General features: G+C 40.5%; 2 protein-coding genes across 3 annotated transcripts in view; one reads left to right on the forward strand and one right to left on the reverse strand.

Annotated features, from left to right (window-relative positions):
- Nucleotides 1-27,714, reverse strand: part of LOC100651631 — a 62,122-nt gene that overhangs the window by 22,921 nt on the left and 11,487 nt on the right. The window contains exon 2 of one of the 2 annotated variants that reach the window (XM_048411730.1): nt 216-289. The exons of the other annotated variant lie outside the window; for it this stretch is intronic. The gene's annotated coding sequence lies outside the window, so the exon portion shown is untranslated. The remainder of the gene's footprint in view (nt 1-215; nt 290-27,714) is intronic. 2 annotated transcript variants of the gene reach the window in all.
- The window catches only part of LOC100642797 (radial spoke head 10 homolog B), a 70,826-nt gene continuing 56,210 nt past the window's right edge, over nt 13,099-27,714 (forward strand). The window contains exon 1 of the mRNA XM_048411779.1: nt 13,099-14,969. The gene's annotated coding sequence lies outside the window, so the exon portion shown is untranslated. The remainder of the gene's footprint in view (nt 14,970-27,714) is intronic.

Raw genomic sequence — 27,714 nt, forward strand, 5'->3', positions numbered from 1 at the left:
TAAAATCGGTAAAATCGATCGAGTCGGAAGGCGAGACACGGCTGAGACCGGAACGTTTACACAGCAGAAAAATAATATCGCGTCACGATCCTTCAACGATCTTTCGCTTGTCAAAGTAACGTCTTGCGATTGTTAGCGGGTCGTCGGTTAGATGGATTTAAAATATGGCTTAGGAGCGCGTGGAATGAGAAAAACTTGCCGCGTTCTTCGCTTACCCTCCCCTCAGCTTCCTTCCTACGTCCTTTTTCCTCCCTCTGTGACCAAACATACAAGGCGGTGTGTGGCAGCTCTGGAAAAGAGGGAGGAAATTGCGCGAGAGAAGAGGAGACGCCGAGAGAAATACAAAGAAGAAATACAAAGATACGCTCCATACGTATATTTGGGGAAACAGGAAGACTGAGGGTGGGTTTCTTTCTTCTTTTCTGCTATGCTTCATCTTCCACTCTATGTGCGCGCGTGTACGCGTGCATACTGGTGTGAATACGTACGTGTTTATGTGCGTGTAGTTCGTGCGTTTGGTCGTGTCACTATGTTTGTTGAAAGGGGACGGCAAAAGATGGATAGAGGGTAGAAAGAGACAACTTTCAAGAGCATTAACCGCTTCGATAGAACGATTCCGACTCTCTTTTTCTACTGGAAATAACAGAAATCCAGAACCTCATGAACGTTGCGTTGTTTTCGATGAGATTCGTTTAGAATAGAAATTGATCGTCCTCGACATCGTAGCTTCCTTTCGCTTGTGAATATCTCTAGGAAATTCTGCGCTTGCTTGAGAAAGCGTGTGAATCCGAGGAAAGATCCTCCGGTTCTATGGAAAAACGCGCACGTATCGGAATTTCCGTTAGCGATACGCGATGGACCTTTTGTACGGAGTTGAGAAAAATGGCTCTACAAGTCTCGACTGGTGACACGCACGGACCAAAGAATGTAACTGGGAGGATGCTGACTACGACCTCGTGATGTCGTAAGAAATTGGTTTGTCTATCGTCTATTCTTTCCTCTCACGTTCTATAGGATTGCATGAATCTTCTGCCTTTTCATCTTTTTCTTCTCTTTCTTTTGTTTCGTACCAAGGCTCGGTAGGTACGTTCACGAAGACAAAGAGAAAGAAAACACGAACGCGAGACGAAAGTAACGAGAAGGCGAAATGGAGAGGATAGGCAGGAGCGAGAGGCTCGGTATCAAGAATTTTGTTGACAACTTCGTAAAGAATGTAACGAGGATCTGTTTCAGGAAACGAGGCTCGCCCGGTAAACACTATCGTCATACGTTTCATCAGAATATTTAACGAGAAAGAAAATGGGATCTTGTCTTACGCGTGAGCATGTTGCCCAATCGAATGGGCAGTTAATTTGACAACGTTTCGAACGTCTTGATGCTATTTTCATACGAATTTAAATAAAAAAAGAGAAGGCAAGAAAGCGGATAGAAAAGTAAAATATATTTTCTTGCAGCGAAATTAATTTTCTGCCAATCTATTATTTACCTATATTCGTTGATCGTCAGTTTCGGTATAATAAACGGAGTCCTACGTTTGCCAATAATGCCAAGTTTGTAGAACACAGCCGCGAGTTAATATCCTGTCTGCACAGCGGCAAGACTCGATAAGCCTTCGCCACGAAACAATTATATATTGGTCCAGCGTGTTCAGGCATTCGCTGGCAACTAGCGTAATTAGTGACGCTACTTTATTTACCAATTTATATGAATACGCTTAATTTACCAAGAACATGAAGTTTATAAATTCCTGGCACGTCCAATCTCTGCATGAATTTCTATCAAATTTACGGTTTCAAGATCGACAACCATCGTAATGCTTCGATATGACTTCGATATGACGGCTTTCGTTCGAGTTATGAATTTCATTTCGTATGAAATAGTCCGCTGGCAGAAGGAAAGGCAAGGATAATTTCCTTTTCCCTCGAAAATAGAATCACGTGGTAGCTTTATAAACAGCGTAGAACGACGTATTCTTTGATCGATAGGAAATTGAGATTTATCGGGTACGTGAACTCGGCAAAAATTCCAACGACCAAACCCGACTTCTTTCCAAGAAATGTTACGCGTTTTTTCTCCTCTTATATTTTATGGCGAGAAAGTCGCGTCAAATTTCCAGGACCGCTTCCAACGTGGCGCAAAAGCTTTTACGGTGTACCCAAACGAGGATGGCTTCCGAAGAAAAAGATTTTATTCGATCGTAAAGATAAGAGAGAGAGACGGAGAGAGAGAAAGAGAGGGAGAGAAATATTCAAACATTCGTATGACTGCTGTATCACGTAGAAAATCGTGCGAGAGCACGCGCATCGATTTATTCGTTGACGGATGAACTCGGCTTCTCGTATTAATTTCATCCCCCCGTAATCGTGAATTCAGTCGAACGGATCGATTGATCGATTTATCGAGGTTCGGTAACAACTTTCGCGCGTGTACGATCGAGTTATCGCGTCGATGGGGCGTAAATGACGAGACACGAGGAACTAAGCCAAGGATAACGTGACCCTGACCTCTTATGGCTGGGAGGGGGTGGCGGCGGCGGGGTGGATTCGGAAAAGAGCTCGAAGGGTACATTAACGGAAAGCGGCAACGTACCGATTTCCGGGTTAATCAAACTCAGTTCCGACCTGCGAAGCGACTAGCTTGCACGAAAGATGGACGATCGACGGTTATCGTCGTATGAAACTTGTCTTTCACATGTTCTTATCGCATCGCGGTTTAGACGAGCACGAGGAGACTATCAATTACTATTCTTTTTTTGTATCGAAAGTATAGTCTTTTAACCAAATTTTTTATACGCTTAATACGCTAATTCATCGAATCATGCTTTACTTCGGAGAGATTACTTTCTGACAAATTATAATTAGGAGAGTAGTACGCTTGTAAATTAAAACGTATTATCGTATTAACTTGTGAAACGAAGTAAAGGAAACATAAATAAGCGAAAGAAATTTAATTAATTAAATTCGTGTAGTTAGAGGGAAGGTAGGTTGAACGCGTGTTTGTACATACAGAGCGTAATGTTGCCGCTATTCGCGCGTGTATGGATGCATCCCACGCATTGTGCAACAACCCATAAAGAATAAATTTAGTAAATATAAATATTCGATGGAAGGAAGGTAAAGAGAATCGATAGAATGGATAAAACTATGTAAAACGTTATTTCGTGATGATCGTAATCACAGTGATGATAATATTCGAAGAAAGCTTAATTAGAAATATACAATTAGATGTAAGTAATTAATGTGTGATCGTACAATAATTATCGAGGAATAACGTAACTTTCCAATTTCTTTTTCTTCGTTTCTTGTTTTTTTGGAACACTCTTTTTGCCGTAAGTTAACGTATAGCAAGAAAGTTTCGATAAGAGTTTCGTTTCGAGTCACCGACGAAAATCGACTTTGATCCCATGGAAGTTACACGTGTAAAAGATACACGTGCACATACAATGCTTTACGTAATGATTGTTTCATTCGGCAAAGGGAAACTCCACCAACGGTTTGTCGTGAAAGTTTTCACGGAGAATTTCTTCTCGTTGCTGCCTTTTCGATTGGCTTCTCTTTGCTTTTCCTGCGTTTCTTCTCTTTGTTGGTGTCGAGTCCTTCGGTCCACCAGTTCGCTTCGACTTTCGATTCAGACAATTCGCCGATACCTTTCCTTCGCTATCGACGAAATTTCCGTGAATTCGAAAACAAGACACGAAAAAAGAAGAAGAGAAAATTCACGAGAAGCGAAGAAGTTACACTTTGATGGATGGTTTCGATATTTTCTTTATAAGCCGTTACCAGAAGACTCAATAGTTATCACAGTAAAACTCTGGTTTCGTTTTATATTTGTACGATTTTCGTTTCTTTTTATCCCGCCGCCCACACCACGCCTAACCCCAACCACCACCGTCCCGCCCATCAATTTTTCCAACAAGACGGGCGCAGAGGAGAGCGTGGAATTAAAACGCATAAAGAGCTGTTGATTCATTTTCAGAGAACCCGGCAACAGGATATGGGATACTATTTGCTACTTGTTTTCATTATCAACGAGTGCAGAAAGAAAGTTCTTACTAAATAATTTACCACTTACACTTATCCCTTATACAAGTTTTCACTGTAAAATACTTCAATCTCCCGCCTTTGTACCGAACTTCTTACATTTTTTTAATTCAAAAGTTTCACATAGGAAAATTTGTAGTACGCGATTATCGTCGCAATTCGTATATTTGTATAAAATTTCTCCGAAATAAAGTGGACGTGACAGAAATGAACAAATATTATAAAATAAATTGCACGAAATGGATGGATAGGGGCCTGTGGCATTTTTTTCTTTTTATCTCTTTTTCTTTTTTCTTTCGACTCGTTTTCTCTATAAATCCTGCGGATAGCACAAGGGGAGTATAACGGAGGTTGGAGCGGTGGTCGCCTTTGTGCGAGCTTATTGTCTTATTGGCTCGCTTGGAAATCCATTTAGGAGGGCAAACGGCGTTAGACAATGGGTCGCATTCAACAAGTAACGAAGCCCACCGATTGGCAGTCTATTCTCGGTTACTGGTCGAAACTACTCCAACTAGCAGATCCTGATTTCGTATGCTTAGAAGTAGGATTTTCCGTGGCCTGGCTGAGATGGATCAATGTGTCTAGACGGTGCAATAGGTCTCGATCGCGATGTTGTTGCAAGAGACAGGTTTGCAGGCTATCGAACGTTCGTTCTCGAGCTGTTCGCATTAAAGTTGTAGGAAAATTGGGCATTTTCTTCGCAGAAATGTCTGGCTACTCGAGTTAATTACTATTTGAATAGATAGTGCGGGGTGGATGATCGAAGGAGAAACAACAGCGTAGGATAACAGCAGGTTAGAATTCTTAGAACGCGTTGAATGATTTAACCTGCTCTATTTTTCACTGGCGGTAATGTCTTCCCCCTGTTGGTTAGAAGAAGAAGGTATCGATGAAACGTTACTACGAATTGTTACTACGAGGGTTTTAGGTATACATATTACGAAAACATTGGGGATAGTATAAAATCGGTCTTTTAATTTCAGCTTTGCTTCTTTCAGCTGATAATTCTATGATTAAATATTTGCCGAGTAACAATTTCATAGTCTCGTAATCTTTGATTCTTATCGCATATTACTAAAGAAACAACTATTAATGAAAGTCAAATTTATCGTGTTATAAGATTTCACGATATTCAGTCGTAGATTCGTACGTAGTAGATAGTAACAACGAATTACATCATCACCTTTTTTGCATCTTTTCATCTTTTTTAGTGATAATTGTCGTTAGGTAATTTGGTTTCATCGTGTCGGATAGTAAGTAAATGTACGTGCAAATACTTTTGAGCAGTGATAGAACGACGACAATTATAGTATCGCTGACAATTTAATTAACCGGAAAATAAAGTCGTGAAGGTTTTTTTATTTGCTACCATCTCCTCTGTGACGATAAACGGGTATAGATAGCTGGCAGATGGCCACGCGAGTAAACCTTTCGCGAGCAATTACAGGTTCGAAACCGAAACGTTTTGTCAAATCACAAGCTGAGTCACGGGAACATGGAACATCACCACCTGTGCTCTCTCAAACGCCACTTTCCTTTTTTTCGTTACTTTGTCAAACGCAAATAATACTTTTCTTCGTAATTGATCGTTCGTGATGGATTATGGACATTGAGAATTTGAATTCGAACATATTCAGATCCAAGATGGTAGAGTTTTTCATAAAAGAAGCTTTTCAGAAGTACATATTTCTCGAGATTACAAGGACCCTGGAAAGCGAGAGGAACAGAAGAGAGAATCGGCGTGATCGTATTGCCGCCAGATATTATCGGGATTTATTCTTTTTCGTTGCGATAATTATTGGAAATGAATCGGTCGAGCTCGAAGATACTAACGAACGATACTTACGAAGGAATGCTAGATCGAAATGAAAAGCCTCAGGCTTTCGAGGAATTTATATTTTCAATAATAATTTTACGATGTAAGCAATTTATTACATTCGAATAATATCCTTTATCTTTTTTATCGTCCTATTCGAGGACATAATCAGACGTAATAGGAAGAATAACAAGCACAGAAGTACGTTTTTTTGTTTCTCTTGGTTTCCTCGAAATTTCCAGAGACTACGGATAGCGAAAATAAACGGATCGTAAGAGTTTTTCTTTCTGCTGCTTACATATCCTGCATATCCCGCATCCAGCAACACAGGTTGCAAAGTTTCAAGGATCTTAGATTTTACTCTCGTACCTCTATTTTCGTCTACCTACACCTTTCGCATCTTTATCGCATTACAGACTGGCTAAAAGTCTGGCACCGTAAGAAAATTCTTCAGCAAGGAAGAAGGTTTGCTCGTTAGATGGGGAAATCATGGCGGTCCGTAGTCGCTTCTACGGATATTCGGTTTGCGAGCAAACTGCATCTTACAACGTAGAAACGCGTGCCGCGTTCAGATAAGCTCGCGTAATTTGCTTCTTTCAAAATTCTTTGTCGCGATGGTTTCTTCTTCTTATCCTTTCAAAGTAAGTATAAATTTCAAAGAACCAGTAACATTCATATTCGATTTCGTCTCGATTCCATAATCTCCGTATTTTTGCTTACTTTCCTCGGAGTAAGCCGTTCTAGAGTTTATTTCTCTCAAGACCTTGGCTGCGCTTAAAGCCGGAACACCGACGGGTCCTTACGATTCTTGGCCGTTATCTTTTCTTCTCAACAACGGTCACGTCGGAGAAAAGGAAGCAGCACGGAAACGGGGAAAAGAGAAGAAAATAAAGGAGGGAACGACGGCGATGAAAGATCCTAGGGAAAATAGGCGAACTGGGTCGTGGCCAACAGCTGCCTTCTGCCCATTATTTCCGTCTCTCATTGGTGCACACCGTTACTTACTGCTTCCGTTCGGCTGCACGGAAAAAGAAAAAGAGAAAAGAGAAAAGACAACGGACAAAGGCAATCGATACCGTAAATGATCGGATATTCCGGTGACATGATTCATCCATGAACTCTCTGGTATATGATTTGCGCTTTTGTAATTATATTATCGAATCGTGTGCGTGGATTCGTGCAACGTGATAGATACAGGAAGAATAGACAAAATCAGAACGCGGTAACATTTTTATCTAAACGTTTCCGCCTGATTTTCGTTCTTATTCTTTTTTTTTTTTGCTTCGATTTTCGAAGATCTTTAATACACAGATTAGCCTCGTGTCTCACTTTGTCATTTATTTATTACTTTATTATTTATTTATCTGGTTATTTATTATTTTTACAGGCTGTCTTCGTAGGTGATTCGCGACGTGCTTTTACTTTTAATCTTTTTTTAATTTTTATGCCAAAGAAACGGCTGCTGATCCATCGTGCGATGCGTCGCTTTCAAATTTCACGAACTTGCATTCAACTTGCTGAATTAAATTTACTCGACGATCGATCGAGGCTCGTGTGGCATTCTGTTGTTCACCTGTTGGCAAATTCTTCCTGTCCACATTGATTATTTAACCAAGTATGTGACACTGATTTGCGTCATCGTTTATCGAACAGTTCCCACTCGACGCGAGTCACATCCTATTGCCGTTGGCGATGTAATTAACGTTGTCGAAAACAGATTGACACGGAATATTCAGTGCTTCGTGGAGAAATACGTGCACGACTTGCAAACAACACGTATATACGTTAAACAAATGTAACAAGGAACGGGCGACATAAGAGAAAGTTCATTTCGATTCAGTGGCGTAAATTAATCGCGTGTCAGACAAGGGGCAGTGGATCGAGTAATCGTAATCTCTGTCAGTGTTTCTCCTTTTACACGCCAAATAAGAATTGCAAATTTGTTATGTCCACAGAAATCTATATGTTACTGTTTGCCGCTCACCGAAACAATATCTCGACAATATGTATCATAAACGAACGTAATACAGTTGTGAAATTAAAACAGCCTGGGGGTACGATTGGGTAGAAGCGATATTTACGCGTCGCTGGAACGACGAACTGCATTCTGAACGTTGCAAAAAAAGATGAAATACGTTTCCCGTAACGTACGGCGCATACACGTCGAAGCTGACGTAAAATGAAACTGCTGTCTTGCCGGCAGCCAAAGAGTACAAGTAACTTGGATCGATGCCTAGTCAGACAAGGGTATTCGTTACACCATCGAATGGTAGCTCGTTTCTCACCAGCCGCGGCTGGGAATATCGTGCGATAGCGCAACGTTTTCACAGAGAGCATTGGACCTGTGCATACGTACACACGTGGCGTCATTACCTCAGTTTTCTTGCCTTTGAAATTCTCGCCGATGCGGTGACGGTTTAATAAATTTCGCATCCACGAAGCTGCCGAGTGAGAAAGATGAACGAAGAAGGGATGAAAGGGGAATTTAATAACAGGATAGAAATAGAGGGAGAGAGAGAGCAAGAGCGAGATCGAAAGAGAGAGAGAGAGAGAGAGAGAACGAGGAAGCAAGAGGAGAAGAGAATCCAATAGTCCAACAATACCCGGCTAGAAGCGAAGCTCTTTGTCTCCCACTCGGATGCCAATAGCTGGCATGCTTCGGGCTATACGCCTACACACGATGGCAGGCCACACCGGTGTATCGTAGCAGCGCAATACGATCGGCCGTTGGCTCGTCATTTGCCGCAGGAATCTTTGAAATAAGTTTATTTGGTTCGAGCGAAACCGCTCGATGCGCCGTTAAATTTATTAGCCTTGTACCCCTGGCTGCCTCGAATTAGATTATTTTCTGATTAAACCTTGCGAGTTTATAACAATTGTTATTCATCGTCTTGCGTTGGGTTCGCTGTCTTGGTTACTGATCGAGCAAATACTTGTCTAATGCTTTTCTGGTTGGTCGGAACGCGTTCTCTTTAAATATCGATACGCATTTTTGTGGAACTTACAGTCTCAGTTACGGGAATTGTGGGTTTTTATTACCGGATGAGATAGATTAATTAGATACCGTTTATGCAGGTTTTATAAAGTAATCGTTTATGAAATCGTTTATGAAAATATGAAAATTAATATTCGAAGCAGATTCGTTTGCTCTGTTCTCGATACTAATATATGGAAATTCCACTGCACTTTATCAAGTATATTGTCCGCGATAATTACATTACAGTTGTAAAGCTGTTTGTTACATAATATCTCTGCTCACATATCTTTGTTACAGTATTACGTTTCTCTTTTACATCTACTTTCTGTGCTACGCTTCGCAGCGTACAGGCACTTACTTGATTTCAATTGATGCTTTTATTCGAAGGATATCGATATCGAGCATCTGTAGATCATTTGATATTTTGCCGCCATCGATCGGTCCAGGCCGAAAGATCCATCGATCGCGTTCCATTAATCGCATTCCATGTTTAAAATCTCAAGAGGCTCGTTCGCATGCTTGTTCGGAAAGGAAAGCCTTTTTTCTTCTTTTTTCTCTGTTTCTTTTTGTTGCCGCGTACGATCGAACAGCGTTTTGTTTTGCCGTGTTCGTGCGAAATCTCTCTTTTCTATTGCATGTGAAGAAAATAATCGCGGCGTAGCGGTGGCATTCGGAGCAGCAAGTTGAGGTGAACCTTTATCGATGGAGCATAATGTGAGTAATACTTTTAATTACAGCATCGAATCGCATCGCGTTCATTAGAGTCGTAAATGCATAAAAATAACGTTGGAAATTTCTGCGTGCTTTTCGTTAGTCACTGACTGCGCCATGAACTGACTGGAGTTGCATCTCTGCTCCAAAGTTGTTGGCATTTCGCCGCGGAAACTTTACCGGAGCTTTTGTTGTTTGATCTCTAATTCACTTTTACGTGCATTTGATAATTTTCCATGGCCATATTTAAACGATGTAGTTTTATAAACAACGTACTGATCACGGTTACTAGCGATTAAGAAACGAGTTGTAATATTACTACAAAAAAATGATTATCTCCAACAGGTTCGCTGCTGTTGGCGTACCTACGTTACTGCTATTGTTTATGTAATCATTGAAAAAAGTATAGAGGTAAAAGTGTAGAGCGAGTAATTTCATTTGTAACATTGACGTATAATTCGAAGACTTTCAATATGTAAATGAAGACGAATAAATCCTCTTTATTCTTCGATTAACGGTTCTCGATCGTTCCATTCGTCGCCGCAGCAACGAACAACCGTGTATCATCGATCTCCGATTTATCTATATTATTTATATATAGTGATAAATATTATTAGAAACGTTAGAGAAATCTCGAGAGATCGAACGATATGAGAAACGGAATTATATTCTTACGAGCGTTATGTGTATGTAGATCCGGTTAATACGGCATGGGCCGATTATCGCTATGCTCTTGTAACAGTTTCGTGAAACTTGTCTCTTGCGAATTCTTGTCCGGTGTCGAGCGAATTTACTTTAGTTTCTCTTAATCTTAATTTCCTTTATCTACCGTACTTTTATCTAGTTTGAAGCGTCGTTGAACCTTAACCCCTTAACCTACAACTACGGGCATAGCCCGTAGTAGATGATCGGACCAAACGTAAATTCTCGAACGTAAATCGTAGGCTAAGGGGTTAATATTATCGCTTAATGTCAATTAATGACAAAGTCTCGCGTTTACGATAAACATCGATACTATAAAGACGTGAAAATTTCAATGGTTCGTTTCAATGAGACGATATGAGATATTCTACGAACTTTAAATTTTCCATTCTTCGTCTATGAGTTACAGAAAGTGTAGAAGCTCGGTTTCGTGGCAGATTCGAGTTTTTCGGTTCATAAATCGGTTCGTATTCTTAAAATATACGTATACCAGGTATGTAAATATGAAACCGGAATTTTTGTATAGAAAATATACGTTTATTGTATAAAAATGATTAAAAATATTTTATTCGAAGTATTGCCCATCGCTAGCTATACATTTTTCCCACCTGTCTGGCAATTGGTGGATGCCACGCCAAAAAAACTGTCGCTCTTTTGAGGCAAACCAGTCATCGAGGTATTTTCGTACATTTTCGTAAGAAGCGAAGTGCTGGTCAGAAAGTGCGTGTCCCATCGATGCAAATAAATAGTAATCGGACGGAGCCAAGTCTGGTGAGTAAGCCGCGTGCGAAAGTATTTCCCAACTGAACGCTTCGATCGTTTCTTTGACCGGTTTTGCTGTACGTGATGGTGCATTATCATGAAGCAAAATTACTTTGTGTTGCCTTTTTTGATATTCTGGTCGTTTTTCATGCAAAGCTTGATTCAAATCGATCATTTGTTGTCGGTAGCGCTCAATATTAACGGTTTCGCCAGGTTTTAACAGTTCATAATAGATCACACCCTTCTGATCCACGTTCTTCGTTCCTCACGTCAAAATTGCCACTTCTGAATTTTTTGAACCACTCAAAGCACTGTGATTTACCAAGAGCATGCTCACCGTAAGCTTCGACAAGCATTCGATGCGATTCTGCAGCAGTTTTCTTCAAATGGTAACAGAAAATCAATGCTGTCCGCAAATCGTAGTTTCCAGGCATAAAATTCGACACGTTCAACGCTATTACAAACTATGCTGTTGTATGAAACTTGTATTGTTCTGAATCGAAAATGTTTGTAAGATGTCAACAAAGACTTTTGGCATCAATGACGCAGTTTAGTGATAACTACATTATCAGCTAGGGCCGTCTATAGGCAAATTCCGGTTTCATATTTACAGACCTGATACGTACATTTTAGGTGGGTGGCACGCGACCTAAGTATACGCGTATACAGGTTTCCTGGCCGGTGTTTAAAGTTTCACAAAGACACGAACAAGGATCGAGTTTGAGTTGGAAAGTTCCATTTGCAGAAGGCTTCAGTTTGAGGATAATTAATGCGCAGGATATAACGCGACTAATATATCGCTTGGCGAACACTGCAACGATCTTGCTGTAACTGGTATAGAACTTTTGCACGGACAGCTATAGTTGAATGAAATTTTCCATGCAGCTGAAAGACACGAAAACATAAATATATAGAGATATGTGTAATACCTATCGTTTAAAGATCTAAGATGACTCGAATTTTTCAAAATTCTATTCTTTCGGCTTCGGAATATTTCTTTGCTAAGCTATGACAAGTATATGATGACGACTAATTCGTGTCGTGGCCCGTTACTATATATCTATTAACAGGTGGAGATCGATATTTTCTTATGGTATGTTGTTACATACGTACATAGCGCGAGAAGAAGAAAAATGTGTAGGAAAGATACGCGGATATCGGTGGTGTTTCGAAGCTTTCCTCGCGGAAACCGTCCGAACGCGAGAATTTGCACTTATACGGCAAACGTAAAAGCAACGGAGCGCGCCCTCGAAGAGCGAAACATTTTTACGCTTTTTTTAGCACTTGCAATTTTTGCAGCATCGTGCAAGTTGGTGGCTGTGGTTGAATTCGGCAAGCGGACGCGCATTTCGCGGTCTGACGTGTCGCGTAGTGCCTTTCTGGCACCACTCTCGCCGAGAAGGAACGGCTTACGTACGAAAAAGGCAGTTGGCGAAGAAACACCGCGACGTTCGACTCGTGCCTTGCACGATGAAACGAAAGCTTTCGTCTTTCAAGCGGAAATCGTGCTTCGAGGGAATGGAAACTTTCTTTTTCTTTCAATCCTGCAGAGACGATTAAGGTGGATATTGAAAAAGGCGGGAACAATTTTATCGCTTAATGGAAGCTCTGTAAACGATAATTTCACGTTTCAAACACTTTGCCATCTTTCTTTTCAACCAACGTACATTTTGTCGATGAATCGCTATTAACGGAGTCGTGGTGACATTTAAACGTCGGAAACATTTAAAATGGTCTAATGCTACGTTTCTCCGAGTATTGGCAATAAAAATGTCGGCACACGCTGCGGAAGTTGGACTATGGATCTCGGAGGTATCAACAGAGACTCGTATATAATTGAAATGTGATTTAAGAGGACAAAAATATCCGGCCGATGGATTTGATCTGTTTGGTCGGGAGAATGTTTGTGCAGTACATAGCGGGCAATATCAACTGAAAGCGACACGAATAACAATGTAAATAACGGCGTTCTGTTGTTAACTGGATCAACAGAGTCTATTCTTGTTGACGTCAATTACAAGCGGACGATCGATGATTCGCGATTAATTTGCATCATCTGCCGCCACGTTTCAGTCGTAATTAAACGCGTCGAGAGCAACGTGGCTATTAACGGACCGACGTATTTTGCATTTTAGACTTTTTTCTCGTTTCGGCTGGCTTTACACGTGTGGGTGGCGTACGCGACGTTACGCGTCGAGTTTGCCATTCGATAAATCGACACGACGTACTACGAAACGTGGAAACTGAAAGGTGGAAGAAAACCGAATAACAACGGAACGCAACGTCTCTTTTTCTTTCCTCTCTTGTAACGCGACTCGCCTGTAATCCTTGCTGAAATTCGTATGGAGCGCGAACGTTGGAGATTGCGGTTAGGTCACAGATAGTTGGACAGTGAATATGGATCGAATTGAATAATTTAACGAATTGAATAATAAAAGAAGCGCGAGTATTTAAATGCGTTTTGACAAATAATTAATTGGACCGATTAATCGGCAAACGAATATTCCCTTTCGCGTTTGTTCAGTTTCTTCGAATCCACCAAATTCAGCAGCTTTATTAGCTAAAGAAAAGCTTCTAAAGAAAACCAAGTTGGGATAAGGAGGATGCGCGACGTTCGACCCGATGACAGCGTTGGCGAATTCAAGCAACGTTTCGTTTCTTTGGAATATTGAAGTTGAAGCGCTAACTGTTGGAATTAGGAGCCGAACGGGACGAGTTTCTTGGAGTAATCTCCACTAAAGTAACTACTTTTCCATAGAAGCGTTCACTTGCGAGATAAATACGACAATTTACGTTCGTAGTAAGTCACGTCGGAGTAAGTAAAAAGAAAGAAGGCGTTGCTTTTGATAAAAGGGAGCTTCGACGAAATCCTTTTTTTCGTTCGACGAGCAAGATCGTGAAATATTTCGACGTAAATACCGATAAACCACGATACTTTTATACCAATTTAATTTTTATCTCTCGAAGGAAGAAGGAGAAGAACGAGCTTGCATCGGCATATTCGTTTACGCGTTTCAACGTTTCACTATAATTATTATCGAGTATTTCGAGCGTCTTAGACTAATTTTCGTGGGCATGAATTATCAGAAACGCCTCGGTTCTCTTCATTCCGAGGTGAAACAGAAGGCGAACAGAAATTATGTAAGACGCTTTTCTGACCGGGCATTTCGCTGCTGACGAGGAAAACAAAGTTTTCGCTTGAAAAGTTATTGCTCGACTTCTCGTGGCATCGGCCGATTATTTGATAAATTCGTTACGTCGAACGAAACTTCTTAGCCTCGTGGGATAATTTCATGGTAGGTAGCAGAGGGATGACGACGCCGCTCGCTTAAATTTTTGTTCATTTATTGAGATATGTATAATTTTTGTGCTGGACTAGGTCAAATGCGTAGTGGAGATATTTGTATGTGGATATCAGTGTGTAGAGATATGTGTGTACACGGCGACTGAAAAATAGACGAATATAAACAATTCAGTCGGTTAACAATCGATAAAAGGTCGGGTATGAAAGAAAGTGCTGAGACGCGTATCGATGAATATTCTAGAAATCGTTTATAAAATAAATATGTGTCTACGTTAATATTAATGCCCAGTGTAAATTTAATGTCTCCATAACAATATTTCGGCCATCAAGATCCACAATTCTCAACATCATTAAATACTTGATCGTTCGTGCGAATTAAACGAGCATGTGAAACGATACTTTTCTTTTCGTTTGGTTGCCGTATTTACGAACAAAGTATCGTCTGTCCGAGATCGTACGATATAAAAATGAAATCGAGCAAAGAAATTGACTTTTACTCGGATGTCAGGCAGTGGTTGGCGGCATGGATCGATGAAAAAGGGTTACCGTGGTAAACCGTCGAAGAGGCTAACAGTCGGAGATGGACTAAATTTTATTTCACACGGCAAAGCACCGTTTCCAACACAAAGAATACCGTCATCTCCGAACCGGAACAAGGTAATTTACGAGTAATACGTAATCCTTGGAATTATTCCGCATGAAATCAAACGTCTAAAGTAAGAGTAAAAACGCTAAAGGAAATAGGGGGCAAAAGCAAACGCGTTGGCCGATGGAGCACCTGCAAAGAGACTGACTGTCCTTTTACGGCGATGTTGGACGTCGAAGAAACCGGGAACAAGGTTAGCGGTGGAAAGAGCTGATTGACATCGGTGGCGATGATGCATCCAAGCGCGTTATTAACGTTGCACCGCTACGAGCAGACTTCAGCCTCTGTGCTCGTCTGTCTCGATGCCGTGTGCTCGGCTCTCAGGCTTTGATCGAACGGGCAATATGGCGAGGCTAGGATGTAAAATCTACGACGACGGTGCAAAGGTGGTCATTGTCGTGCTTGGTGCTCGCGCGTAAGCATGTACAAGTACGTTGTACGCGAATGTTGGAGGAAATAGAGTGTAGCAACGGAGGAAGGAGCGTAGCTGTATGGCAGAAGGAAGAAGAGAGAGAGAGAGGGCGAAAAACGTTGTAAACGCTGATGGAACGCCAAGCCCATCGCTCTCTCGCAAATCTGATTACCTCCTCCGCTAATTCCGGCCGTGCTCGTTCACCGTCAGTCGTTCCGTTAGCTATATCGGTATCCCTGTGTGCACGTACGGCCAGTCTACGAACGTGTTTCGTTGACACGGTTAACCACCAGACGTTGCCGGACGACGACCGTGTCTCGAAAATCGAATTCGCCGCTTCGGACGTTTGTCTCCGCCATTGATTTCCGGCCAGTTCCCAACACCCAATCCTTCGAAACGACGGTCGTTGGCTGAAAATTGCCTCCGACAGTTTTTCGCCAGACGCCGCCTACCAACTGCACACTTGCGTCACCCTGGATCATAATGGAACAGGGCTAGCGAGGGTTAATTTGCAATTATCGCTGGATCCTGTAACTGGATCGAAAACGTGTTCTCTCTCTCCGTTGAAGCTTCGAATCTTACGAATAGACAAAGTATCTCTCGACGTGTTTTTCGCTTCGCGAGATTATTGAGAGGGAAAATTCGATGTATCGTAGTTTACCAACAGTGGCTTCCTAGAATCGTATCTCATTTCTAGTTTTCCTGCTACAATTCTCCGACTTTCCCACAAACCATCGGCCGTCTTCGATTCTGTATCCGCACGATCGAAGATATATTATCTTCACAGAGGCGAATTTGATTTCCAATTGAAATTTGGTTTCATCTTAGAAGTACGTAAAATAAAACTTTTCACTTTGGTTTTACTGGATTATAAACGGCTATATCGTAATTTATGTACGTAATTTATCTCGTTTTCTTTTGCTTTTTTCCAACGATTCTTCGGCGAGTGTTAAATCTTCCGTATCTTTTCGCCCGTGTCTGCGGAGAATAATGCCTCGCAGATGGCAAATGTTCGTTTCTATCTAAAAGGAGAGCAAGCTTAACTCGCTAACGCCGACTGTTTGCTCTCTGCCGTACACACCATCGTCGATATCCTCGCTTCCGGGCTAGGATGAAACATTCGCGCGAGAAACGAGAATACGAGGACGAAACGCTTTGTGTGTGTACGCGCGCGTTATGGCACATGCCTAAATTTTTTAATTTTTCGTGTTTTTACAATCTGAAACGGTGTCGCTCGCGATCCGAGCGCGAAACGCGCATCTACGTGTCGTTTGGAGATACGCGACAAATTGGCCACGTACATGCGACTATCGATTCGTTTGCGCAAATTGTTTGTTCTTACATGGCCCTGCTGTGTCGACCAAGATTAAACGATTCCAGCTGCATCTTGCGCTTCATCGAGTCTCTTCATCTTGAATAAGATTCTGATCGATATTAGCGGAGAGAATGTTGCTCCGTTCGTTTCGAATAATAATCAAAGTTTGGTATATTTTTGGTGATTTTTCGATTTTAATGTCATTTAGCAGGAACAGATAATTATCGAACGTGAAAATGTTGCCATGTATCTTCGATCAAGTTTGGTATTTTTAACTTCGCAGTAGCGTTGCTTGAAATATTAAAGGAAATCGCTGCCACTTTAAGCTTCATATTAATAAAATATTCAGGTCGTTGTAATATAACCTGCTTAGGATCTTTACACGTAACAAGATTATTTTTACGCGGAAGAACGAGTTACATTTTGCCTTGCAAGAGGATAATGCACGAGTAAGGCACGGCTGACGATCTCTCGCAAAAGGAATACCGTAAAGTGTGCACTTTTCCAATACGATTATTTGTCGGTGGTCGTAACCACGTCACGCTGAAATTTCTAAAACATTCGTCGCGCGATCTTCCTTCCAATACGTTTTCTCCCGTCCGTTCGACGTTTTTTCAATCCGCTCGTGTCCCGATCGTTAAACGATGCAATCGGGATATGATTCGTCGATCCTGGCAATTTGCATGCATGAAAATGCGGCAAAGAAAAAAGAAAGGAGAAAAGAGAGAAAAAAGTTAAGAACGACAAGAATGAATTGAATTTAAAAGTCGCGCGTTTTAAAAATTAAACTAATTAAATAAAAAATTAAATTCACGTTAGCGACCGATATACGCCAATGTATAATAACGATGTATAGAGTAGAATAAATTTTCGTTCTAATATCGAGCAAAATGACCCGGTATTTAGCAGCCTCGATGAAATAACGCAAGCTCGTCGCCATAAAACCATTATCTCGTCGAAGCTCCTCTCGTCGTAAATGTGGATGGTAAAAAGCGGGAAATAAAGGTTTATAGGTGCGCGGATTATTCCTTTGGAATTGTCAAGTTGCCTTATGCCCGGGAATTACGCATTGTGTCGCTTCTTCGGAATAACGTAATACCGGTTAAAAGCGGCGCAAAAAGCTTGAACGCTCTGTAGTAGTAACTTATTATATCGCGCTAATAGTTTTCCGTTGTTCCTTGGTAGTTTCATTGATTTTTCTACTTCCATCGATTGAAATTCTAACGGCGGTCGTTAGTCTGCACTCGCGCGCAATATATTAACCGTTTCAGTTTCATGCCGTTCACAGGCAAGGCGAATGGCTACCAAAGCGTCCGCTAAAGATACAGCAAAACGTTAGATTCGCGATTTACACTTTTTCCCAACGTGCCAAATTTCTTTCCCAATTTCTCTCTTCGTAGTTTCCACTATTTTATCAGTATGTCCGTGGTTAACGTTACTCGCATTTTCGTTCGCAAAGTTTTTCGTCGACGATGATTACCCGGTTTTAGGTAACCGGTATTTTTAAAGGTAACGCTTAAAGTCCAGAAATAATGGAATTTCTAGCGAATAAATTTCACCATTTGTTGTGCTTTCGTGATGTAAATAAAATCAACTTGCGTTAATCGCGATAATTCCGCCTTTCAGCGCCGTTTCTTTTTTCTTTCTCTCGCATCTTTTTTAAACACAAATTTTTTTTTAATTTTCCTGCAATTGCAAAATACGTTATATTTTTATATTCCCTCGTTGTCGTCTGGTCGGCCTCATTCTTTTAAGCCTCTTAAAAATTCTGTAATGGGATGAAAATATATCAAATCGGTTAAACGAGAGGCAGCTACCTGCTACTTGCAAGCGGTCGTTTTGTTCGCATTCAAAAACACATGCATTTAAAACGCATTTATAACTGTTTGGCAGAGAATCGCATACACGAAAGTCCGGCAACGGACGTGATATTTTGCTTGCTTTCGTTATTACTCGTTCGTTTTATCGCATCGTTGTTCCGGCCGTAGTCACAATGTTGTGGCGATTCATCGTTCCACCGGATTAGACACGTTTGGTCGTTTAATCGAACAAGTTGTCCGTATGCGATTAAATAAGGATATTCAAAGGCTAGTTACGTCCGCATCGTGGTTACAAGTTTGCAACAGTTTATAATTTTTCCTCCTTCTTTTTTTTCATTTCCGCGAGCTCACTCGCTCGTTTCGCCTCTGTGTAAATCGTTACAAGTTACGGAAAATGTTTTGGATATCGCGCTGATAATTCTGGTGATGATATTTTGCGGAATAGTTTCGAGATCAAACGTTAGGCGTTTGTTTAGTCGTTCGAAAGCCCGTTTGATTCGTATAAAACGCGATAATTGCCTTAGACTATGGGGGAAACGATTAATCGGTTGGAGGTTTTTATTTATATAGGACAACACGTCCATTAGGAAGTAAAAGTTATTGAAAAGAGACGCCGGATGAAATAATAAACTACTACGTGTTGTTAGACTGTAGAAGCTGAACAATTCTGTTGAAAATGAAACGACGTGAGAACGATTAAATTTTAAATACGTACGTAGTCGCTGTGATTTCTAAAATCTGGAATATCGAACGTACAGATTCCCCGAATGCTTTAAATAATCGTTGAACGTTTCTAACGAAGCAGCGATGACTTCGTACTTGTGAAAGTGGTATGTGCATGCAATAAATACGAAATACTGTTATTTATTCGTCATTCATTAGCCGCTTTCGGCCGGCCAATTGAATTTCCGTCATACTGTGAAAAATATTTTCTTCAATCGTCTTGAAAGACGTTATCCGTTGACGTAGTGTTCGAATAAGTCGTTGAATCTTTCACGAGGAACGTTTCAGTTAGCTTCCAGCTGATTAAATTTAGAAAAACTTTTACCCGTTTCGCGTTCTCGCAACTTCACTCGTCCGACTTTTCTATTTTTATATATTTTCGTGTTATCTTGGTGTGGCGGGTGTGAAGTTTGGCGAATCTTCGGCACAACGTAAGTAATTTTGCCGGCGAGCGCGGTCCATCGGTAAACACTCTCCGTATACCGTGTAAAAATTAGGTTTACCTAATGTACTGTGCATTTGGGTTAACCATGTTCCCTTTAATATTCCGTAAGATCATCTTCGCGGTTAATCGATTTGGACAAGTTTCGAAACTTTCCGCTCTGTTTAACTTTGAGTTTAACTTTTCCACTCTGTTTTCACTATTTGTACGGTATTGGGTATATTGGATCTGCAACAGACCGAGAGGGATGAAACAGATTTATCCATACACGTCACGGCAAATACGTAAGTTCTCGCTTTCCCTTCGTCTATCAAATTTTACATTCACGATGTGATACTTGTTATAAAGAGTAGCGATACTTGTTTATCAAGATCGATCAGAGCGGACAGACACGTTTCGATGGGTTTTTCAACGAACTCGTGAAAAGCTGCTCGCTCATAGCGGATGTTTTTTCCGGTTGTTATTTTCTTTTTCTTTCGGACGCGGTCGCTTTTGCCGTGATCAATTAATTTTGGCGTTCCTTTGAGCCGCGAGATTAATTTTCAAGAGATCGCGACTCGTCGCAACAGACTCGATCCCAATGATCGTTTTAACTTGCACCGGCTTTTACACTGGTAAATACATTTGCCCCTTTTTCCGCCCACAGCTTTTTCTCTCGTTTACGCTAAATCAAACGGTTAATTACTACTGCCATTAGAGCCTGCCAACGAGCACGATGAAAGGAACCACCTGGAACAATGATGGCAAAGAGTCCTGCCCCTCTCTTTCCCTTTACTTCGCCTCTTTGCCTCTTTGCCTCTTCGTCTCTCCGCCCTTCGCAAAAGCTAAATAAATTCTCGATTGATCGTGTATCGATTCGTATTACGACGCCCGTTGATCGAGTTGCCCGATTTTACGTTGTGAGACTTCACCTCGCCGAATCAATGCTCTTTTCACCAAAATAAAACTCTGCCTCGTTATTTCGTTCAGCGGAACCGTAATAGATTCTTACGAGTCGAAGAAGAAAGAATCGTTTGTTCCATATCTTGTCTGTTTTTATAGGTTGACGATCTTTCGACGGATTTTAATAGTATGACACGAATTGGGCAAGACGAGGAACAAACACAGATACGATTCCACGAGCAAGCTCTCAGCCCACGATTTGATCGGTACCGCCATGAATATCTTTGAAGAACGCCACAGTCTGTACATAAATTTTTCCATTACACTTTTCAATTAGTTCCGTTCCTTATCGCATTTGAATTATTTACCTAGGAATTCGGTGATTGTGGCCGCATCGATTCTGCCTCGTTCGCGTAGTACGCGTAGTTGTCGGGGAAGAGGATCGTGAACAGCGAAGCAATTACTGGCATGGTAATGTTAACGAATGTTTATCGAGCATTTGAGGCTTTATCTTGCGCTTTCGTCAACTACGAAATAAGCAATTATTTAACGAGCAATTTCGGACATCATTTTCCCTGTTCACCAGTTTACGAAACCTTTTATATCTTCTTCGTATCGGATAAATAATAATTTATTAATTAATATTACCAGAGAATCGACAAGTATATTATGTTGCAATGGTAAAATTGTAAAATTGTAAAATTCATTTGTAGATCTTTGTTTCGTTAGGAGAATCGTTATTATCATGCAGGATCGTGCAAAGTTCTTAACACCGATAATTGGTAACTTGCGATTTGTAAAATTTCGCCAACGGATAATATAAGTTGAGCCGCGAACTAGTCGTGCAAAAGTTCTATAAAGACTGTACAAATTAGAAGCACAAAGTAGGATAACGTAGGACGTCTGGTAATTCCGTTCAGTCTGTTACGCAAAACTACTTGAAAACAATACACCTGCATCGAGTACCGAAAGTATTCGTCCCATTGCCGAGGCTTCGAGATTGGCTGTTGCAGGCAGATAACGTTATTACACCGTTCGTGTATTTACAGCTGTGAATGGAATATACGTATGGTGTTTCAACGAGCGTATCCACGCAATGGACAAAACGGATTATCGATGCTTGGATAAAGAAACGTTAAAATGGATTTTCATTGTGTCTACTACTGTTGCAACCATACGATGCTTGATCTCGTATTTTAATAAACTTCTATATGTTTGATATTTTGCGCCACTGTTCCCCGATTTTATACAGAAGATTAATTAATTTTATAATACTTTATCCTTTTCGTTCTTCTACTTGTTGTTCCAACTGAGAGAATAATTCGTTTTAAAATTGTGTGAAAAAATATTTCGCGAAGAAACATTCGATATGCGATTCGAATACGTAAAGAATATTTTTCAAAAAATTTTTAATATAATTAACGCGTAGACTACAAAAGTTTATGCAAATTAATATTTTTCACAATATAGTTCAATTATTGTGAAAAGTATCGTTAAACCGTCAAAGTACTATTTCAAACATTTTTTCATATTCCGTGCAATTTTCCACTCTGAAATTTCCTATAAACCCATAAAAAAACCGCAATTTGTTAACGCGTGTTCGAACGTTGGGAGTCGAAAAATCGCCGTTTAAACGGCGTTTTTTGGACAGAAATTTGCTGTTACATCTTATCCTTGCAAGCTTGATATTCTAGAGATAGGTGAATTTGATGTACATAAGACCAAATGATGAAACTTCGTTTGAAAACGAATGGTAAAACGAATGGACGATTCGAACGGCCGAATAGCACAAAAATCTAATTAAAAGAGGAAATATCTGTGAAATTATTGGGGCCACGCGAACTCTGGATTAGTCAGTCCTGATGTACAGGGATTTTACATGCACGCTGCTATACTTTTCTCGAGGAGCACACGAGGTGCACGCAACGTGCTTACGCCGTTCCTTCAGCCCGCGAGCCGTAAACTCTCGTTTAGCGAATTTTCCCGCTAGTGCGACATTTTGCGCTTTCGCTAATTGGAAGACGACCTGGTTTCGTGCTTGTGCTCGACGGTTGGCATGGATCGTGCGTCGACGTAGGAGCGTTCGAGCATGGTGCTAAAATCGCGCATAAAGTTAAAATAGTGGCGCGGCGCGGTGGCAGCCAGGATCACGCGTTAAACTGGCGAAGCTACCCAGCCGAGGAACATTTAATTAACGGATGATTTCGCCACTTAGCGAGCTACCTTCTGCTGTTGCGTTTCTCGTTCGAGAAAGACGAGAGACAGGCTGGCTCGTCGAGCTTCCTTGTTTCCAGCTGAACGTACCAGGTAAATCCACCGTCGTCTCAAGCAAATCGCACAAGAGTTTCGAGCTTTTCTACTAACTTTTTCAACTAATTTTTTCAGCCAATTTTTCCATCGTTAGCTTTAAACCGCTTTAACGAGAGCTAGGGACGCGGAACTCATCGATTTCATTGTAACTCGTTTCCTTTTTAGAGACGTATAAGCATTTGTGTTGTAGGAATTGTGTTGGGTAGCGTATAAAATAAAGTAACAAGAATTATATCTAACGATAATACGATAGCAAGGTCATTTCAATTTTCGCACGACTCTCTCCCTCCTCGATCGTACCACGTTCGTACTTGGCGGCAGACGACAATCTTGCCACGTGCAACAAAATTTCCACACGCAGTCTTCGAATCGTTCCTCGCTCGTCGCCGACACTCGAACATACGAATTTTCACTTTTCTAGTATGAAATCGTTTCGCACAGTGTGAAAACACGACTGTTATGTTGTATTTCACATTTAGATCTTTGCACTTTTCTTCTGTTCTCTTCTCGAACGCGGTAGTTCACGACTTTTGAAACATGAAAATAGAATTCTCTTCTTATTCGAGCTATCGTACCAAGCGATTAAAAGGCTCAGTAGGTATAAGGCTCGCAGCTTTTATCGTTGTCTCGTTGCCTAATTCCCGTCCTAATGTTTCACTTATAATTCTTTCCAAGTTGCTCGATAGCGACTCATATTGGTTCGTTATCTGCCGATCATCCGACGGCAGACTCGGTCTTTCCGCCGTTTCAAGAAATATTTTTTTTTGCACCGAAAATGGGGATAATCTGTGAAATAAACTTACGATTCGCAACGAAATCGCCAACGTAGGAAAACATGTATAAACGAGATTAAGGCTATCTCAAGAGAGGGAAGGAACAGCAAAATTAATCTGATCTTCGATCAAGGTCAAAGACAAGCATGAGGGGAGGAGAGTACAGAAAGAAGAGGAGGAATAGGCAAGGAACGCGTTGAATTGAACTCGAGCGAAATCATTCAAATCTTGCTAGTAATTATCCGACAACTGTTTTGCCGTCGTCGAATTAATTGAATGGCGCAACAAGAGAGCAGTTTAATCGAGTTTTGTATTAATTCGTAACGGAGTGAAATAACTACAGCGTGGAACGGGAAGGAACGAACAACCAAGTAAACTGTCATTTCGTGAGAAACCGTGCGAAATAGATGGCTACTTTCTTTTTTATGCCCGGATAACTTTTATAATTTCCTTCCTAGTTCAGGCTTGACACACGTAAGATGAGAATGACAAGAATACGGATGAAGTTTAACACGTATATACATTTCTTGCATATATTCTTCCTCGACGGTCAAATAAGAGCAAAAATATTCACAGTTCTGCCCATAGTGGAAAGAGAGAGAGAGAGAGAGAGGGAGTAGGAAGGAGGAGGAGGAGAAAAGAAGAGAAAAATTTCTGTGGATGAAAATTTCAAGTTGGTCTTTGCGGGTATCCTCGTCTGCCTGGCTGTATTTTTGCGTAGGTACGCATTAATTATACTCGCGGTTTTCAGCACGGTATTTCGCTCGGCAGGAATATTTGAACGCGGCCAACTCTCTTTCCCCGCGGACACCAGCTAAATGAAGTAGCAATTCCGTCGAGATTAATCGTCGGTAAACGATCAAAACGAAGTTGATTTTAGCTGTTTTATAAACGTAGCGATCATTCGTAATTGCTCGCGACTTTCTCCTCGCGCAAAAAATTCTCACTGATAAATGTTAAATGAGTGTACCGAGGAAATTCTGTCAAACTTTTTGCATCTTTTTATGGTTAAAATAAATACCAGACTATAACGTTTATAAAATAAATCTACGATTATTATCTATGTTTTCCGTATTTTTAAATTGAAAAAAAAACGATAAAAGTCCCAAAAATTAAAAGAGTGGAACATTACAAAATTCACGGATTTAGCAAGATTCTGGAAAATGTTATTTTTGAAATATCCTATTTTACCGCCTCGATCCACTATATAAAGTTACCTTTTCCTTGATCCCTAAAATTGTTTGACTTTCCTTTTCTATATTTTGCCGTACCACAAGACACGTATTTGCTGTTTTACAAGACACGCGCAACGTTGGATATCTTTTTTTATTCGGTAAAGATATTTTCTTGGTCCGTTTCGGTATACGACTTACCAAGTACATGTACCTGTGGAACACAGTGTTGAAATATAAATGCCTCCGTATTACGGTTTATAAATATAAATCGCCGTTTGTCCCGCAGGTGTGTATTCACGGCGGCATTATTCGCGGGCGGATAGTCTCGTAGCGCGTGCTCCATCTGATAAGCTCGAGAAAACTGGATAGACGCGTACAAAGATATTTCCCATCGGCGAGGGAAAACTTATTCTCGAGTATCGTAAAATGTTATCGTTGTCAGACGATACGTGTTATTTTACGTTTGTTCCATTTCTCACCGATTTGTTCGTTCCTTCGAGTGTAACGCCAAAATGTAACGCTCGTTACGATCGACCGCGTCGAGTAATAAAGTGTCACGAATAATCGATTCGGTGGCTGTTGAATTAATCCAAATGAAGAAAAAAAAGAAAGAAAGAAAAGAGAGAAATAAAAGAAGCGACGTTGACTTTATCGCGCCACGTTTATTATCATATATCATACGTCTTACCATTTTACCCCTTTTTCTACGATATTCGTCGTTTATGATATTTAATATTCTTTAAGCTACGTCATAATATAATATATATAATATGGCCAACTATCGATGAGCCTTTCAACGATAAAATTTATGGCATTAATGGACTAAATGCGTTCATACGTCATGAACGTTAGTTACGATTATAATTCAAAACCTATATCCACATGAGTGTAATTTATCTGACGGAATCAGCGTGCTTTCGCGTATTCGTACCATCATTTTTCTACGTGCAAGTCGTCCGTTCTTTTCGTTTTTAGTTTTACCATGATAGCATTTAGCTTCGACACGATCTTTATTATCTCTTTTGACGTTCTACTAAATTTGATTCGGCCGTGATGAACGTTATTTCTCGAGAAAGATGAGAATGTATCCGTTTCACGAAGCTTAATGGCATCGTCGTTATTAAAGGGGAAATATAGCTATATCAATATAGGCGAATATACGCGCGGTTTTGTGCAGCACATTACGGCATGATACGAATACTTTTTGTATTATCACGTATTGCGTGAACTCGACTCGGATTTCATCGACATATTCTATGCGCTATTTATATGCGAATAAACCTTAGTAAATAGCATACGTGCAATTCGTATTTCGGCGTGTTCGTTTCCGCCGCGATCACGTGCCTCTTAATTTTTGTGATTTCTTTATGGTTTCGTGGTTTATTAATGGATCGTAAAGGCAAGTTCGTAACAAGCTCGAATCAGTAAACTTAATTACATGTCTGCGAGATTATCAGAACAAGGGTGAAATGTATGTTAATTTAGTGGTAAATTTTCTTTTCATCAGCTTCGAGAGAGTGGAACAGGGGATACGTTTAATTAATTGGTTACTTTTTCGAAATGAAACATTTTTATCAGATAAAAGTCGTCGTTCGTAATACCAGCTCTAGTTTATGTGGTATCTCTGAATTGGATTAATATGAAATTTTCTCGCAACAGGAAATGCGATTTTTAAATGTTAACGATGTATAATACTGGAGAAACGAGTACAAGAGAAAGACGAGGATTTTTAAATGTATCCGTTGACAATGAAATTGTCAACAAATATTAACAGAAGCGAATTTTGCATGGAAAACTCCATTTGTAAGTTGATTCGTGTTTCGTTCGTAGATCGTCTGAATACTTTTGAACTAGCGAAACGACAGCTCCGTGTCGCGTATCGCGATGTGTCGCATTTAATTATTTAACGTTCTTCACTGTGCGACCAATTGTTAGTATTCCAGCTACTCGGAGTAGAACGGGTCGGGTCGATCGTTAAAAACAACGTACAACGATCGTATAGCATCGGATGCACGATTTAATTGAGTGTTGCGTGATTCTTTTAATCAAATCAGTTTTAAATTAATGTCTTTGATTAAACGACATCATCTTTCCTCGAGTATACGCGCACATCTGATGTTCGTAATTTTATTATTCTTAAATCGTTAGTCTACGAGCGTATATACGTAACAGAGTTTGGCAAAACGTAATCTGATCAATGATCGATTAATGTACGATGATTAACGTAAAATCAGGTGACTAATCGTGATTACTCGTCGTTTAATAATCGTTGGTTAACGAGTAAGAAAAGGATCGATCGTTCCATTGATCGTTAATTAGCAAACAATTGGAATTTTTTTATGATTATTTCCCATAACCATGATTATTTTAATGCTACTGAATCCCGCAGTCACAGCACTAAGCAATCTGGATTACGCGAGTAATCGTAAAGTAAAATTACGCGAATGATTAAAAAAAAATTACCGATTAACGATTACACGTTATAGAAGCAGATTAGCTAATTACAGATTTGTAATTAGGACTTATTTGTCAACGATAATCGGTTGATTTTGTAGGAATAGAAATCTCGCACCAACAGAGCAGCGACGAAATGAAGCTTTCGATATACCACCTTTAACACAGGTAAATCTCGCCATTTCTCATCAATCTCGTCGAATCTTGCCATCTTTTACCTGGTAGTTGGTTCAGTTCACCGTTTCATTTGGAATTACGAGCGTACGATCGCACGCTGACCGTTTAATTTACCTGTGGTTATCTGACTACTAGCTCTAGTCCTGAATATTACGTTCAGCTCGGTCGTTCGTCAATGCGTCGTTAGATGCTACGTACTGACCGGAAGATAGCGTTTCAAACGTCGAATCGTGAGATTTTGTACACCGCTGATATTGGTAAATTTTTATACGA

This window comes from Bombus terrestris, chromosome 2 (genome assembly GCF_910591885.1).
Source record: "Bombus terrestris chromosome 2, iyBomTerr1.2, whole genome shotgun sequence".
Classification (NCBI taxonomy): domain Eukaryota; kingdom Metazoa; phylum Arthropoda; class Insecta; order Hymenoptera; family Apidae; genus Bombus; species Bombus terrestris.